Source organism: Lissotriton helveticus, chromosome 11 (genome assembly GCF_964261635.1).
Source record: "Lissotriton helveticus chromosome 11, aLisHel1.1, whole genome shotgun sequence".
Lineage (NCBI taxonomy): Eukaryota > Metazoa > Chordata > Amphibia > Caudata > Salamandridae > Lissotriton > Lissotriton helveticus.
The window spans coordinates 814742564-814759492 of record NC_136072.1 but is presented as its reverse complement, the minus strand read 5'-3'; the positions used below and the strand labels follow the sequence as shown (position 1 = coordinate 814759492).

At 47.0% G+C, this 16929-nt stretch overlaps 1 protein-coding gene across 2 annotated transcripts in view; it reads right to left on the bottom strand.

The window, feature by feature from the left end:
- LOC144792076 (heparan sulfate glucosamine 3-O-sulfotransferase 1-like) overlaps positions 1–13706 on the bottom strand; it is a 45609-nt gene extending 31903 nt beyond the window's left edge. Inside the window, exon 1 of one of the 2 annotated variants that reach the window (XM_078666926.1) lies at positions 13623–13706. The gene's annotated coding sequence lies outside the window, so the exon portion shown is untranslated. The remainder of the gene's footprint in view (positions 1–13622) is intronic. The other variant, XM_078666927.1, reaches the window with a different exon arrangement.
- Between the last annotated feature and the right edge of the window lie 3223 nt (positions 13707–16929).

Below are 16929 nucleotides of genomic sequence, written 5' to 3'. Positions count from 1 at the left end.
ATGCCAGTCTGGCTCCGGGTCCATGTCGGGATGGAGGCCAGGATGGAGGCCAGAGTTGACGCCGGCTGGGGGGCCGGCTGGCATCGAACATGGTAGTGGTGCCGGAGGAAGCGGCGCCGGTGGAGGCGTAATCAGGTCAACCGGTGCCGATCGGGATCCAGGCCTGGATCCAAGGGGGGCCTGCGGCGGAGAAGGCCTAGTCCCCCCAACCGAGTCCGAGGGCCCGAAGGCACGCTGGCGGGTTCAGGCCGCACAAAGATGGCAGGCATCGCCTTGAAGAACGTATAAAGCTGGGCGGGAGTCACTCTGGATCCTGGCCAGGCAGAGAAACGTGGAGTCGACTCGAGCCGCGGGAGGGGCACCACCCGCGTCCCTCGTCGGGTCGGCCGACCGACGGGGAGAAGTCGAATAGCAAAGATGCTTATTCGACTTCTTCTTATGCTTCGACTTACCCGACACCGAGTGCGAAGACTTGGAACTCGAATGATGGTGGCTCTGCAAACGGTCCCTCGACCTCCTTCGCAACCAGGACCTGGAACGGCGGGGAGCCGACTGCCGGTGCTCAAGCAGCTTTCGCGACTGCTCCTGCAAAGCCTTTGGCACCATCGACCAGCAGTCGGTGCGCGACTTTGGGTTGTGCTCGCGCTCCAGGCAAAAAAGACACACGTGGTGCGGATCCATCACCGACATCATCCAATGACAGGAACCGCATGGCTTGAAGCCGGGCATCCCTCGTGCACCTTAGGAGTCGAAGACTGGAAAAATAAGTCGACAAAAGTCGAGAAAAAGTCCATCAAAAAATGACTGGAGGTACCGCTCTTCCCGGGATCTGAGCTGACTGGCACGGAAAAAAGAAAGAACTGATGGCAGCGTGCGAGGGCGGCGTCTAAGTAGCTACCGCAACGTCATCCTGGCGAGCACGACGCCAACGATGGATGCAGAGTCAAGCGACACCACCTTCCAACGCGCAGAGGTACTGCTGACGAAAAAACTTTCCGGATCCGGTCTGACGCCTGGGGTTAATTCTAAGGTAAGGAATCTATAACTAACGTGTTTCTTTCAGATATACTGTTCCTAGTTCATTGCTGATGTACTTTGTCTGGTGCAGGAGGCTGGGGGGTGAAGGAGATAGTACTGTTGTGGTTTGATTGCAGCTGCTGGATCCTGTGGTAATCAACTTCCACTCTTGCTTTCTGCCCTACTTACTCTTTCACCTTCCAGTAGATTGCTCCGAGCCCAATGGACCACATTGGATTTCTCTCATTGGCAGGCGGCCCTAATCCCTTCGGTACTGGTGCCTCCTTTCGCACTCCATTTCCCCGTTTAATTTCTGGGTGTTATTGGAGTCCCTTCACGGCTCTGGGGCCTACTCCTGTCCTAGACGCTGGCTTCCACACTTCTACTGGGCACTCCTGGGAATAATTATTCTCCAACCGTCTCTCCTGTCACGCACACACCTGTTCTTTCCCACACCCCTTCCAGAGCCTTCCACTAGCTCGACCTACCTTTGTATTCTGCTCTTGAGGAGCCTCTTGCCTGCTAATTGATTTTCCCCTCTGGACTTGCCAACGCAACCCCACAATACAAATCACTCTCATGGCGTATCCCCCTACTGCAAAATTCCATGAAGGTACTTTCCCTCAATGTACATGGTTTGACACATTTCATCAAACGGAAGAAGATTCTCCCCATTTTGGGTCACCACAAACCCGACACTGCTCTCCTTCAAGAAACCCACCTGTCCCAGGCAGAGAGTGACAAGCTATTAGGGACCTGGTTGGCTGGGACCTCCACGCTATACTCTCATCCACGTCACAGGGTCAGGTTGAGATGGGTAGGCCACCTAGGAAAAGGGGCATTGCTATACTTCTTCATAAAAGCCTATTGTATAGACTCCTCCAAACTTGGTTGGATACCGATGGTAGCCATGAGCTTTCTAAGCTCTCAATACAGGGGACAACTACTATTGTAGGCTCTGTGTATGCCCCACAGACATCTAAGTCTGGGTTTCTTTTCACATTGGTAGGTTATTGACATAACTTGGCATCACTAGAGTCATCACTAGAAGAGACTAAAACGTGACACGACCCTTTTCTGGAGAGATCGGGTAGGCTGCACATTCACCATGATGGGGACAGGCATACCCTACATGACCTAATGCAGGACCATGCTCTCTACAGAAGTGTACTTGAGTCTCTCTATAAGGAACATTGGCCTTGAGAACTCAGCCTTTGGTGACCATAAAACTCCATATGGGGACTCCAAAACTGGACACACTACTTCAGATGAACTCTCCCAAAGTGCACAGAACAAGCCACAAGTGAGCGCCAGAAATGGGCAAAACACCCAAGATGAAGTCCACAGAATTGCGAGACATCAATAACTGGCAGGAACAGTATTTCATATGTGGCTTAATGCACACTACTCTGGATGAGGCCACCAGAACTGGACACAGCGTTCTAGATTATGTATTGGGAGTGGATTTAACATTCAAGCTGTTGCTTCCTTACTTGGGTAGAACATGACAGAGGTGGCCGCGAGAAAAGGAGGCCTCTGGAGCTTGACACAGTTCTTTGAATGAGACTCCTACAAATGAGTATCGTCCTCCCGATAATGCTTCCAGAACTAGACAACACCCCAGACGCAGCACTCAGAAGAGGGCACAATGTACTGTAGAGGACCTCTAGACATATACAACACTCCAGACCTGCCCTCCAGAAATGTATATAATATCCAAGAGATATATTTTAATGTTAGTGCAATATTCCAATTGATGCTTCCAGAACTGCACAGAACCTTGTACAAGTGCCATCCACACCTGGAATCAAAATTCCACATAAAGCTTACAGAACTGGGAAGATTATGACCAAGTTGGCTTTCAGATTAATACTCAGGAGTAGGTGTTCAGAATGGGGCACAATATTCCAGATGGGGACTCCAGAATCAGTACCCAGATGATGACTCCAAATTTGGTAATAAAATCCACGAGTATGCCAAAATGTATCAGAAAACTGCAGAAGATGCTATCAGAGCTGTACATGTGAGTTTAACATCTGGACACATCCGGATGTGGCCACCATAACTGGACACGAGGTGCCAGAGATGGCCTCCAGAGCTAGACTCAAAACTCAAAATCAAATCTCATGAAAGGGAAACAATATTCCAAATAACACCTGAGGACAATACTCAGGTTGATGCCTCCAGATCTGTGCACATTACGCAATAGGCGAGTCGAACAGACCACTCCAGGTGAGGCCTCTATAGTGCAGCATAATGAGTAGATGTGGCCGCTAGCGTGGAAGCAAAGCTCCATATCGGACTTCCAAAGCTGGACATGACATGCAGCAGTAGCCTCCAGAAATGCTCACAATATACTCTTATGCGTCCCGACCTAGGCGCAATATGACAAAGGGGCCCTGCAGAACTAGACACCACATTCCTGATGAGGAATTCAGAATTCAACAGTCCTCAATGTGAGGCACCCATAACTAAACACCATATGCAAAAGGTGGCCTCCATACCTGAAGTCCATTGGACATAAAAAGCATTATGTGGCTTCTAAAAAGAGTAGCAATTCTCAAGGCGCGGTACTGTGAACTGAACCTATATATACTCCAGATGAGACATTGTGCATTTTTTGACATTTGCAATTGGTGCAAAATTGCAGCGGCCAGGCTAACACTAGGCATCCCAAAATACGTGGCAGTCTCAAAGGGATTGCATGACCTTCACCGGCTCCCAGTACAGAAGCATGTCACCTTCAAGACCATGTGCACTACTCACAAAGCACTCTACAGTGCTAGCCTGGTGGGCGGGTGGGAGGGGGGGGCCATGATTCGACAGTACTCCCCAAGTAGACTTCTCCAATCGGCAGCCCACAATTTAGTGGTCATCCCCAGAGTGCAGAGAAAGATATGGGAGACAGAACTTTCTCTGTCATGGCTGCCAAGCTCTGGAATACCCTCCCCCTACATCTGACCAGCATGAAGTTGCACATGCCCTTAAGAAAGGTTTTTAAAACGTGGCTCTTCTCCTTGTAACAGTGCCTTTTCACCCTTCGTGATCTGGCTATGAGCAGGGTTAATCTCTGGATTGGCTATTAGCGCTTGACGCCCTTGGGCATTTTGCTGCGCTGGACACCCTTGGGCAATTTGCTGCACTATATAAATTGACATAATTTCATTTCAGACATAGTGTTCCAGTTAAGGTTAAGATTAAGCCCACAGAACAGGGCTCCAGTGGAGGCCTCAGAACTAATTCAATACTAGAGGGTGGTGTCCAGGAAATAAGTGCCATAGGTGGCCATCAGAACTGGGCACTATACCCCCACAAATTCTTGAGAATCAGACACAATGTTCCATGTGTGACATCCAGAACTGAACACAGTCCATTAGATGAGGCCTTTAGAACCAGGCACAAAATGCTGCATGCTGCTTTTAAAAATAGTAACGATTAGTCCAGGAGGGACTTCAAGCGCTTGACTCCAGATGGGGCCTCCAAAACTGGATACCTTAGATGAAGCTTTCAGAACAGGTACAGTATGTCATAAAGAGCCTCCAGAACTGAGCACATCACAAAAGACATAACTCTTGAATTTAGTATTACATTCTAGATAACTAAATAGAGTATGAATAAGGTGCTTGTAGTATCCTACTCGCTTCAATATGCTCTCCAGAAATGGAGACCAGACATGGATAAGGTACTCCAGATGAGGCCTATATAGTTAGATACATTACAACAGAGCTGGCCTTCACCGTGACACTGTTCTGGGTAGGAAGTCTTCTAAACCAGATACATGTGTCCAGAAGAAGCCACCAGAAATACTAAGAATACTCCAGAGGAGGCCTCCTGTACTGGGCAAAAAACATCAGTTAGGACCCCGAGAATGGGATATACACTACTCCAGGTCAGCCCTCTAGAATTAGACACATCAACGCAAATGAGGCATCCAAATTTGACAATATACAATACTCAAGATGAAGCCTCGAGAACTAGGGGCCAGATGTAGGTCGGCAAATACTGGTCGGTAACGGCCGATTTCGGCCGTTACCGACCGGTATTTGCAAATGGAGATGTAGGGGCCTTCAAATTTACAGAATCTGTAAATTTACCGATTCGGTAAATTTACCGATTCTGTAAAATACCGAATCAGTAAATATACCGAATCGGTAAATCCAGATGTAGGTGGCACTGAAAACAGTGCCACAGGCCATTACAGATTCGTTATTTACCATGTAATTCTATTGCATGGTAAATAACGAATACCTGTGTACATGCACATCTGTGCATGTACACCTGTGCCATGTGACACACATACATGCCCTTGAGGCATGTATGCGTGCCACATGGCACACAAGCCAAAATCAGGGGTGCAAGAGGGTGTCAAAGTGACACCCTGTCACCCTTGCAAAATCGGTAAGTTTACCGAATCGGTATTTACCAATTCGGTAAATGACATTGATTCCTATGGGCCTGTAGGCCCATAGGAATCAATGGCAATTACCGAATCGGTAAATACCGATTTGGTAATTACCGAATCATACAGATTCGGTAAAAATTACCGAATTTTTACCTACATCTGATTTACTGAATCTAGAATACCGAATCGGTAAAATTCGGTATTCTAGAGTCTGTAAATTAGATTTACCTACATCTGGGCCCAAGTGCACAGTACTTGATGGAACCTCCAGAACTAGACACAATATTATTGATGCGTCTTGCAGAACCGAACAGCATACTCCACACGCTGCTTCCGAAAGTCACAGCATGACACCAGATAATGCTATCAAAATTAGAAACAAAATTTCAGATGAGGATATATGCACTTCAGACAATACTCTAGAAATGCTCTCCAGATCGAGACACAGTCCTCTTAATGAGCCCCCTTGAAGTTGGCATAACTCAATGTGAGACCCCCAGAACTGGACACAAGACTCACGGTGAGACCTCTAGAACTGGATAATAGTCCAGATGGTGCCTCCAAAATTGGGCACCACAGATCAGATAAGGCCCCAAGAACTAGACACTTCACTCTGTGTCTCTGTGTGTAACATCCAGAACTGAATGGAATACTCCAGGTGAAGATTTATCAGTCATATATATTCTATACGGCACTAGCAAAAGGCACATTTCATTGAACATGGACCAAGGGAGGTTGTCAGCAAAGAAAAGCTACAGTATGATCCTTTCAATGACTTTCTCACAATCACGGACAAGTCTGGCCCTGGCCGTATTGTCAAACTTACCCTTAAACCCTTAGAGTGAGTCTGAAATGTAAGCCAATCACATGGAAACAGTGTGTCATACATACACCCAATTCTTGCATAATGCTTGCAAGAAAGGGGAGGGGCTTAAGACTATGGAGAGAGCGTGTACTGTTATGTCTATCTGTATAGAGTGCCCACATCTGGCTTTTATATCCTGAGAGTAGAGACATTGCATCGCGGGTCTCTGGCTGTGTTTGGGGGTCCCACACTGCCTGTGGATATAAGGAAATTGCTTTGCATGTCTCAGGTTGTATCGAGCCGGCCTCCCATGCCGATGGCTGTTTTGCAAGGGACACGCGCCAGTGGCTGGCAGGGGAAAGTTCTTCTGTGTGTCTAGCTGTTCGTGTGCCTCTGGCCTAAGCTTTATGTGGCATGAAAAGGGAGGGGGGGGGGTCGCTAGAAGGAGCTTGGCAAAAGAAGCATATGTAGGAATTCTTTAGACATGGTCTTTGTAATTAAAAGCCTGGCTCAAAACATGTGATCTAAAATTCTGTCATCACAAAGTGTGCCACCAAAACAGTATTTGGTGGCATCAAGACATTGCACGAAAGGTACATACACCTAAAACAAGCCAGGCCTATTGGCTTTGCCAATGCTTGTTAGCTGCTTCAGATAAATGACTTTGCAATAATGGTTCTGGTATGAATAAATTGAACTGAAAAGGTTTGAAATCTGATGAGACTGTGACTTGACTAACCAACGTCTGTGGAGGGGTAGAAGTCTCCGAAGTGTCTCAATCACTCCTGCTCTCCCCTTAAATGCACTTTTTTCTGGAACCTCTCACAGTGTTAGACTCTGGAGCGCTCCATCTGCACATCTCACACATTATCTCCTTCCTCTTCACCGCTGTCTTTTTACTGTGTCCTTTTCATGTACTTCCTTGTATTGCCTCCACTTCGACACCCCCCCCCCTCACACTTACACACTCTCTCTTCTCACCTGTAAACACATCATTTCCTTTTCCATTGGCACTGCCAATATTTCAGCAGGTGCCTATATCACATTCACACACCTTCACTTAAAATAATAATTACAACTGGAACGTTGCTCAGTACGCTCTGCAGAGAGGCCAAATTATGGATAAGCACTGGTCTGAACACCTCTGTCTCCCACTAATATGCTCTGTGAGAACCTCATTCTGCCTTTAGCCCCAACTCCAGAACTCTTAAATTTGCCCAAACATGAGCACCCACCCACACCCTGAACTCACTCAGACATATAGAGAGGTGACTCAGTTCACAGTATGCACTACACAAGACTCCAGTGCCCCATACAAAAACTACAGAAACACAACACCTGGAAAAAAGCAAACCCTCATAGTGAATGCAAGATGAAGAAAAATAAGAAATGTAAACAGGAGAAATCGATCTGTGTTATTGCCTGTCAAGTAAGGACATGAATAACGGACCCTGCAGGGACCCGTCTCAAAAAGTCAGTGTTGTAAGAGCTAATAGGGTCTGGCAGGGTTTGCCACGTTTGAATCCCTGCCTCTGGGGGTATCTGCGCCGGGTCTCTGGCTCTCTGTGCGGGGAGGGGCCCTTCGCTCTCGTGGTGTACAGAGAAACCCCATATCACCTCTGGCTGCGACGCTCGGGTCTCAGGTGGAAGTCTCAGGTGGAAGTCTGAGGCGCGAGGCTGCGGTAACGAGCTGTAATAACACGGTGCTGGGAGTGATGATGACGGTGGCTCCCCGGGGGGGCAGTAGGAAGCTCTTAGACGTCAGGTCCCACTCTCAACCCGTGCTTTCCTCCCTCGGGGGCGCTCTGCTGACGTCACGGAGCGCCACCCGGCCCCGGGAGCCGCCCACACCTGCCAACAATTCAGAACCGCGACCCGGTGAGGGATGTACTTTCCACGACGCGGAGCCGAAGAGAGCTTCGTCAGGGGGCACGTGGGGGAAACCATGCGGCGTGGAAAATAACCGGAGCGCAGACTGCTGAGCCAAAAATACTAACTAAAAAGAACAGAGGTAGGCAGAGGAACAGCGCCTCAGTACCGACCCAAAATACGGAATTACAGTACTGACCCGAAGAACAGAACGTGTGCATTGATACAAAGTACTAAACCCGAGTTCTGATCTAAAGTGCAGACCATAGTACTGATCCGTGGTACAGAACCAAAGTAAAAGAACACGAGTATGGATCACAAAGACAGAACCGGAGTACTGAGGCACAGAATATATTTAGGGTCCTGATCCAAAGAACAGAAGTAGAGTACTATGCCAAAGCCCCAGCAGTGTGGTCTACTTGTAAGAACAGACCTTGGGTGTTTGTCCACTCTCACAGTTCTAGAGCTATCTGGAGAAGCGGTGTGCAGAGAGCGCCTCTCTGCTTTCTTATGAAAGGGACCCGTCATATTGACTGTATGGATCATTACTACCTTGGTACTAGCCACTGTACTTTCAAGTCCAAGATACCCTTTTTTGCACGTTGATGTGAAAAGACAAATCTAATCTTTCCCCACAGGACTGATGGAAAAAGTCCAGCCGTAAGTTCACCATCCAAAATCTCATGAGACTGTTGCAACTGTAAGTTCCAACTGGGGAAGTGGAAGGGGCTCCTCACCAAAAGGTTGGAACAGGCCATATGTTGCCAGATAAAGTATAAAGAGCCCATGTAGAGCTTAACAGTGAATACTACACTAATGCAAGATGCTTGTAGCCTCTGACACCCCAATGCAATTCTGGCACGGCATCATTCTCCAGGAAGTGGACCATGATCTGTTTGTAGGCACACACTCTCTGGGTGACAACAAGGCCTTTGAAAGTCCGGATTCCAGAATGGCTCAGATGAAGAGGGTGCTTCATGGTCAGGAAGGAGCTTAGATAGTTCCGTGAGGATCCAAGAACTGCTAGGATTCTGAGGCTTAGGGTCACAAAGGACTCTGCAAGCTCCCTTGATAAAGCGCTGTTCAGCCAAGCATCAGCCGCAGAAAGGTAGCAACGATGTCTGTATAAAGTCGGGGGCTACAATCAGGCTTGAGGGCAGAATCTGTGTAAGTACTGACTAGACACCTTTTTATGTATCTTTAAAAGAAGCTAAAAACAGACTCCCTGTGCCAAATAAACAAAACAGTGCTAATGAAAAAAACTAAAGAACAAACAAGGAGCGACAGGCGGGTGGGGGTGGGGAGACGACACAGACTTGTGCCGAGCACTGACACAAGCATGAAGCAATGCAATTAACAAAAAAAAAGTGTTCCTCCAAATAACAGATAAGCTGTCTAAGCATAACAAAACTGTACTTGGCCGGTGCTGCGCTGGAAAAAAATGGAAGTGACGTTGGATGCCAAAACCAGTTACGAGGTAGCAAAGACGACTATTCTGGAGGCCAAATCTGGATTTTGGCATCTTGGGTAACAGATTCCTTCAGAAGCCCAAACCCTTTGTGTCCAGTTCACAGTCACAACTGGAATATTGCACCCAGTTTCGGAAGTAACATTTACATTTCTGGGCGCTTGGCCTAGAGTGGTGTGTCCCTTATTGAAACCCACAACCAGAGGGCTGTGCCCAGTTTAATGTGCCACGTGGCGTGCAGCGTCGGATTGGTAATGCGGGCACTCGGGCAATGCCCGAGGGGCCGGTGCTGAGTTCCAAATGTAGACAGCTTTTTGGAGCAGTCTGGGGGGTAGATTTGGGCGGTGTCACTGTTATTTGGATATAGCCACGGCCCAGTGGGTGTCTGAGTGGCCTTTCTGGAGGCAGATGGGCGCTCATTACCTCACATTTAGCAACAGGCAGAGGTGTCTCTTTCTCTCGCAGGGGCGGCCCATTAATGTATGCATACCCAGCGAGGCAGGGGGCCTGAGCAGAAGTGGCCTCACTTGTTTTTAGTCACCAGTGTAAACGAATCCGTGCATTTGTTTGTACCACCCCCCCCCCCCTTATCTTTAATAAAAATGGGCCAAACAGTGTTTTGAAGAAAGCCAATATGCAAATGAGGGCAACTTTTTTTTTAGGGTCCCAGTCTAACTCTGGTGGCGTGCTACACCCAGTCCAGGAGGCCACATCTGGAGCACGGTGTCCAGTCTCGAGCCTAGTACTGAATACTCGGTGCAGCTGCAGACATCCGACCTGAAGTGCTGCAATCATGTCTGGGGCCAGCCCACTTCTAGAGTATTATGTATCATCCGGGGCGGGAGGCCACCTGAGGGCAGCACCCAGTTCGAAAGCTACATTTCCAGAAGAATTGAAATCGACAGCCCGAATAAAAAACTGTGAATGATTTATGACGCAGGTAGTACAAGGAGAGGCTGGATGAGCTCGAAGGTTCGTTCACGCTGCACTCAGCCCTAGAGAGGGCCTTTTTAGCAGAGGAGAACTACATGCTTGGTAAGAATGGAAGTCAGTGTGCTTGATGGATTACAAATACGGTCCTTGCAAACACAAAGAGCTGATACTATGCAGCAACCAAGAGTAAAGTTGGAGACTTCGTTATGACTGTTTGCATGGATAGATTTAGCGCTGGTGGCGCCCGCTGCGGCAATCTTTTCTGGCACCCTTCGTGGGATACCCTCACTACCACCCTGCAAAAGTGCCCCTCATCTCTCCACAGCCCCCCTCTCTCTCACATACATTTCATTTGTTTTAGAGCGCTGGCTTTACTAATCCACTTAGCTTTCCACATAAAATGCAGATCTTTGCAGCAGGCATATTAACCCTCTGCGCTATTTTAGTGACTCAAAACTGCCATTACACAAAAAACTCCAATCATTTTTATTGCTGCCGGAAAGCTGGGCGCACAAGTAACTCTGCAGCAGGTGCTTTCAAATCTTCAGTTATTGCTAAACACAGCACACCCCTCCAGGTCAGCACCCAGTGCCACAGCACCAGTCGCACCCGCCCCTAAGCCCACCCGACCTATTTGTCAAAACCAGTAGGAAACTGGGCACATTGGATGGCACTGGCAATTCAAAACTGCTGTAAATTGTGATAAATCACCACAACACAACTCGAGTAACCTCCAACCCTGCTTTCCCGACTCGGCCCAATAATCGAATCACTGCTGTATCCATGGGTCCGCGTTATGATCCCACTGGGGTCAAACCCCTGTAGCAGTGTGATGAGGTCTACAGGGGTTATCACCAAGGCCGCCTCGTGCATTGGATGGAAACTATGTTCACACAGAGTAAAGGTATAGATAGTTTCACCCCTGTCCCCACAGTGACACTTGGATTAACACTGGGTAATTCACAAATGCCTGCCAGTGCCACCTATTCTCCGGTATTAACTGGAGTGCTTAGAAGTAGAGCGTATTAAGATGGCGTTAAAACATGATTGGAAAGGACTCCTCCCCAGAGACGTTTTAAGGCATGGGCAAAGTGAGGTCTGGCCCAGGGCCTCAGCCTTATACACCCCAAACCCCAACCCCCCCCCCACCCCATAGAGCCACCTGTGCTCTGCAGAGTCTTGCCCGGACGACCATTAATACATCTTACTGTTTTCATTTATTTTTAATGTAGGTGATGTGTGAGAGTCTATTACAGACATTTTGCAGAGAAATGTTTTTATATTTCATGCAACATCCATTAAAACATACGTTCTTTTTAATCGAAACAGGACCTCACATATTAGAAATGGGAGGGTGTCACTGACATTATTTGCAGTAATATTAGTGAGCTGCTGCTGTGCTAAATATTGAAAACACAAGTCACTGTCCCTGAATATTAGATGTAAACACATTTATAATTTGGATGAGTGCGCTTGTGCACTGTCAGTGACCTGGCCAAAGAGGGCATGAAAGAGCTGAGACTGGATCATAAAATCAAAGCTGTTCTGAACAGGGGCCCCCAAATGCGTTTGGTCCAGGGCCCCGAAAATCCTTAAAATGCCCCCGCTCCTCCTCGGGTATAAAACGGGATGTAGCGAGGTGGTAATTTGCGTTTCAAGGGTAGGGCTGGTCACGGAGCAAGTATGCATCTTGCCTCTCAGCTGTAGACAACAGTGCACAACACTGTACAAGCCCTACCCGTCACTTGCACTCAGCTCATGTATACACTGCTCGGAGTATTCTTCCTGCTCATCTAACTGGGTTCAGCGCTTAGACACAGAGCTTCCCATGTCTACTCCTGCACACACTGCGTGCACGCAGAGAGACACCACGGGGCCTATTTACAAGCCCCTTGCGCCGCCTATGTGTCACTTTTGCCCATGTTAAAAGTGACGCAACTGTGGCGCAAGGGGCTTGTAAATAAGCCCTTTCGCACGCTGCGTTAGCAGAAAATGTTCGCTGGGTGATGAGTCGTGCAGCTCATTTTTGGGGTTTCAGTCTAAATCCCGCTCATCTAAATCAGGCCATCTTAAAAGATACACATAAACTGGCGATAGAACTATTGGGTGTCATTATTGTTCATATTGTAATTTACCACCCCCAGGAGTAAAGTCTTCACGTCTTCCTATTGTAACTGTTGTGAGACAAGTTTGGAAAATGAAAGGCTCTGGTACCCAAATGGAATGAAATAGTCCTAAACTTTGTAACACCAGTGGAAAATATCGGTATCTAGCAGCATGCTGCCCGGTAACCACCTACTGCCACAAGACCAGTTCCAGCGGGTACGTTTTAGCCATGGACGAGCACACTCGACATTTAATCTCAGCTTTACCGCTTCTAACTGTGCCAGACATAAACACTGTGTTAAAAAGCGAGGCAGGGCCTACGACACAGCTGTGCTGCCCTGGTCAGCCCCATTGGCATTGCCATCAGAATCACTGCCCCCTAATGAACAAGGAGACATTATTTTCCATCCTGACCTCCCATTTGGCCAAACTGTGCACTCTTGGGCAATTACTTTTTAAACGTATTCCTTCAGCTCCCATTTTGGGAAAATCGTAAGTATTTAGAATCACTGTAAAAGCTGCAATTAATCATGTGCTTAAAAATGGGATCTATATTACCTGGGGGAGAGGGAATGTACCAAATCTCATGCTGTTCACCGAAATGTAGTACAGTGGTTTACAGCAATCAGCAGCGTGCAGTCTTCAGTCTACTAATTTAATCGTTTGACCCTGGGCAAATGTGTTAGTGCTTTGAGCCAGGCTAAATAGAAGAAATAAACACTAAGTGGATATTTCCAGGACTTGTGCCCAGCATGGTTTTCAGACGCACTTACAGGGCTGCTCAGGTGCCTGGATTTGCATTTTAATAGCTGAACGTGCTGCTGTAGCTGCAGTGAGCAGGACTCCTCTTTTACAGACCGCAAAGAGGGGAAAGAGGGAGTCGCTAGTCCTTTTGGATGGGGTAAAAGTGGCTGCGAAGAATGCCCCACCCTTGTGTACAGCTCAAGAGTGAAGTGCAGGTTCCCCTCTGCACACAGCTCAGTGGACGGGCCCATTCACCCCACCTGACATTCATCACTCACCTGCACACAGCTGCGGGCTGAGCACCGACCCTTCCTCTCGCCTGCACGCGGCTCCGGCTCGTGCAGTGTGCGCGAGACACTTTCCGTGTGTGTAGTCATAGCTCCGCTCTGCCGCGGATGGGAAAAAGAGGAGGAGGGAGGCTGGCTCTGGGGAGGGACCAGCTGATGCATCAATGAAACGGTGCGCGCGTGAGTGCGTATGCAGGGTGGGTGCTGTGAGGCTTTTACTTGAGCGGGTTGTTCCTGTGCACTGTTAGATCCGTGTGCAGTCTATGCTCACTTTGTGTGCTATTTATCTATAAACAATTGTTTGTATGTGTCTGTGATTTATGTGTACTGCATGTGTGTGCTTTGCCCCAGATAGATGGGCGTGTGCAATCATGCTTTGTGAACAGTATGTGGAATATAAATGTATGGTGTAAGTGAAGCGTGTGTACGTGCAGCATATGAGAACTGTTACCTCAACATGCGTCAATTGCACGTGTGTGTCGTGTATGATTTGTTGTCAGCCCTGCCAAATACCACGCATCAAGCGTTAGACTAATGCATTTTAGTGAGGTGGTCCGCCTCACCGCACTGAAATGCACTGCAGCGCATTAATCTATGTTTGTGAAAAGTAGGTTGTGTTAATATGCGCTGTGGATGTGGCATGTGGAAGTGACAAACGGTCTCCGCTAATTGCGAAGGGGCGCCATTAATCACCCTTCGCAGAGGTGGGCGAGCCAACAATTTAGCAGGGAGAGCCGAGCCAGAACCGAGCCAGGACCGAGCCAGAGACCTGACCCGAATCATTGAGCCCGTGCACAAGCCAAACCTGAAAATATTTTCTATGTAAATCATGCCACAAATATCATGTAAAATAGGATAAATTCTCTTCAAAATTGAATAATGTGTATTTCTTAAACATGTGGAAGCTTTGACTTTAGAAGGTCATATTATATCACTGCACTGTGGTCGAAGTGCATTAAAAAAAGTATGAAAACTGTGATGCTGCACGCATGAGTAAGCGTAGGGGGGAGTATAAAAAACAAAATATTCCCTAACTTTTTTTGGTCTTTCACCTTCAGGTAACTACATATAAAATAATGCACAGCTTAAATGTAAATTAAATGCAACTAACGTTTATCAGTACAAAATGAACTATTGTACATTATCACACTTCTATTAATTAATGCACTGCACCAGAGAGCCAGATAACTGAATCCTGGTTGGTGCAGTGGAGAATAGTAACTTGTGTATTTTTAGTGTTATGAAGTACCAGTCTGTGACAAAGCAAGGTTGCATTGCACACAGTATAAGGCTACTACAAAATACACAAACAGGTTTAAGGTAAAAAGTGCTTCCAAAATATAGATTTTAGTAATACTCAGACTGTACATAGTGCAATTTTCTTTATAACTGTCCTTTGAGAGCACACATTTCACAGCTCAGTTGGTAACTCCCTAGCAACACCACTCAGACAGAATAAATATGTCTCATTAGGAAGCTTCATGTGATACCCTCAAATAAAGCCAGTACCCATCAGTTGTTCCCATTTACATTTCTTTCAGGCAAGAAGGCACCCTGGGAAGAAGGCTTGTTTAACTGTCTGTGTCTCCCTCGGTTTCACAGCACATTAGACTCCCTGCTTTACTCTTAACTAAAGCATTTCACCTCTCGGAATGAACCGTCCTGGGTCGGTTGGTTTTTCACAAGAAGTAGGGGAACTGGTTTTCTAAAATTAAAAAAGTATGGGCAAGTCGTGCCCTTCAGACCCCCCACTTCGATAACTGACTAAAATGCTTATTAAAAATGATAGTTTTGTTCAACTTTTAGTCTGAACTCACATATTTAAAAGTGCTTTTATGTAAAGCGCTCTGATACCTGATACCTTCGGGTCAAGTTTGTGCTATATAAAATTCAGTAAAAAAAACAAGGTCGTGGCAGCAGTGACAAGAGATCCTAAGTCATCCAATTTTGCTCTGAGCCACAGTTGAGTATGAATTTGTGCTCCTGGGCATAGTTTGGTACCAAGGAACCGTAGCTGTCAACCTTGTGCCACAGATGCAGCCTATTGCTGGACATGATGGCTTTCACATTGGCCTATCTCAAGAAGAGCTATGATCTAGAACTTCTAAAGTGCACGGCTGCTCCGAGGAGTATCCTGGCACTCAGAATTCATGAGTTTAAGTTTCAGAAAGTTATGACTGTTCAAATAGCCAAGCCTTGAGCCTTTTCCTAAACAAGGGCTCCGATGAAATGGACTTAAGTTCAAACTGGAGCTTGTTCCAAGTGATGGTAGCAAGAAAAGAGAAAGTACAACTGCCCTTCTAGCTTGCCTCGCTCTTGAACCACAGCCAAGACTTCTTGAGATGATCGCAACACTCTGACAGGAACATAATGTTGTACTCTGGCTTCCAAATATTGACGCCTACACCAAAAGACACCCTATGAATCAATACTTAAGATTTACAAAGAATATGCTTCTTTACTGGTAACCAGTGAAGAGACATCAAGTATGGGGTTACATATGTTCTTAATTGAAGTTTTAGACTGAGGCGGGCAGCAGCATTCTGAACAATCTGCAGTCCCTTGATCAAGTGGTCCGGAATGCCGAGGTAGAGAACAATGGCAAAGTCCAGCCTAGATGGCATGGGCAACTGTTATCCGAGTAGTCAAAGGGAGAAACTGCTCAAATCTCTTAAATACATGAAGTAGGCCAAAGCAGGTTCCCACTACTGAGGACACTTGCGAAAAAATAACTAATTTTGATCCCAGGATTTTTTACCGCCTCTGAAGGAATAGGTGGGGAAGGTCTTTATTAGGCAGACCACCAATTGTGCTGAAAGGAACCAAATAGAAGAACCATCGTCTTGTCCCTGTTACGTATCAAATGGTTAAGACACATCCATTCAAAAATGGCTGGAAGACACGGCTTGAGAGCGCCACAATCTACCTCCATCCCCTTACTAAAGGAGAAGAGAAGCTGTGTGTCATCAGCATAGGAGCTCACCGTAGCACCAAAAGATTCCACCAGGGCCACCAGGGATGCCAGATTAACACTCAAAAGCTTAGGGCTCAAACCCAAGCCCTGAGGAACACCCACTGACAGAGACTATGACCCAAAGGAGAAGGGAGCTAACAACAGAGATAAACCTCTGCTCTCAAGGAAATATTTATTCCAATCTGGAGCTAATCTACCCATTCCAATGGACTGCAGGCATTGAAGAAGCAGGGAATATGACACAGTGTCAAACGCTGCGGAAAGATCCAATAAAATCACCAACAGCGTTTCCCCCATCCAATGAACATTTGATAAATTCATACA